The sequence below is a fragment of the Arachis hypogaea genome, chromosome 5 (genome assembly GCF_003086295.3).
Source record: "Arachis hypogaea cultivar Tifrunner chromosome 5, arahy.Tifrunner.gnm2.J5K5, whole genome shotgun sequence".
Classification (NCBI taxonomy): domain Eukaryota; kingdom Viridiplantae; phylum Streptophyta; class Magnoliopsida; order Fabales; family Fabaceae; genus Arachis; species Arachis hypogaea.
In genome coordinates this window covers 71,039,012-71,040,526 of record NC_092040.1, presented here as the reverse complement: position 1 = coordinate 71,040,526, position 1,515 = coordinate 71,039,012, and the positions used below count along the sequence as shown (strand labels likewise).

Sequence of the window (1,515 nt, the reverse complement as noted above, 5' to 3'; positions counted from 1 at the left end):
TGTTCTTGATGATTTACTTGCTCTGATCTTTAAATTCTCTTGTCTTGAGTGTTTTGTTGTTTCTCATATGCATTCTCAACTTGTTAGTGTCAATAGTATACAAACTTTTAAGTTTGGTATCTTGCATGCATTGTTTATTTGATTTCAGTTGCATTTTGATTATTCCTCATTATTAAAAATCCAAAAAATTTTTAATTTGTGTCTTTTCAAGTCAATAATACAGAGAATTGAAGATTCAGAACATACTGCAGAGGAATTACACAGAAAAAGCTGGGCGTTCAAAATGCCCAGTGAAGAAGGAAAACTGGCGTTTAAACGCCAGCCAGGGTGCCTGGCTGGGCGTTTAATCCCAAAAGGGGTGAGTTTTGGGCGTTAAACGCCAGAATGTGCACCATTCTGGGCGTTTAACGCCAAGATGGCACAAGAGGGAAGATTTTGTTTTTAATGCAAATTTTTTTTCAAGTTTTCAAAATTTTTCAAAATCAAATCTTTTTCAAATCATATATTTTCAATCACATGTTTTCAAAATCAATTTCTTTCTATTTTCAAAAATACTTGCTAACAATTAATGATTTGATTCAACATTTCAAGTATGTTGCCTTTTCTATTGAGAAAGGTTTAATGTTTGTCATATCTTTTCTTGTTAGCCAAGTCATTAATTTTCAAAATCAAATCTTTTTAAATTGTTTTTCAAATCATATCTTCTCAATCACATCTTTTAAAAAACCATAACTTTTAAATCATATCTTTTTAATCACATCTTTTTCAAAATAGTTTTCAATCATATCTTTTTAATTTTTAATTTCAAAATCTTTTTCAAAAATCACTTGATTTCTTTTTCACTCTTAGTTTTTGAAAATCAATTAGTGTTTTTCAAAATGTTTTTAAAATGTTTTACTTAATTTTCGAAAATTTCTTCCCCTCTTCTCACATCCTTCTATTTATGGACTAACACTACTCCTTAATGCATAATTTGAACTCCATCTTTCTTGATAAGTTCGAATTCTTCTACCTCTTCCTTCTATTTTTCTTTTCCTCTAACACTTCAAGGAATCTCTATACTGTGACATAGAGGATTCCATACTTTCTTGTTCTCTTCTCTTTCTTGGCAAAGTTCTTTCCACCTCAAAAATTGAGTAAGCTTAGAGTGGAAGTCCAAACCTTTAGACAAAAGGAAGGTGAATCCCTCTATGAAGCTTGGGAAAGATACAAACAATTGATCAGAAAGTGTCCTTCTGACATGCTTTCTGAATGGAGCATCATAGGTATCTTCTATGATGGTCTGTCTGAACTGTCCAAGATGTCATTGGATAGTTCTGCTGGAAGCTCTCTTCATCTGAAGAAGACGCCTGCAGAAGCTCAAGAACTGATTGAAATGGTTGCAAATAACCAATTCATGTACACTTCTGAAAGGAATCCTGTGAACAATGGGACGAATCAGAAGAAAGGAGTTCTTGAGATTGATACTCTGAATGCCATATTGGCTCAGAACAAAATATTGACTCAGCAAGTCAA

At 32.4% G+C, this 1,515-nt stretch overlaps 1 non-coding gene across 1 annotated transcript; it reads right to left on the bottom strand.

The window, feature by feature from the left end:
• Nucleotides 1-1,138: 1,138 nt before the first annotated feature.
• LOC112804137 (small nucleolar RNA R71) lies at nt 1,139-1,246 on the bottom strand. Its single transcript, XR_003202757.1, has one exon. It is a non-coding gene; the product is annotated as a small nucleolar RNA R71 (small nucleolar RNA).
• Between the last annotated feature and the right edge of the window lie 269 nt (nt 1,247-1,515).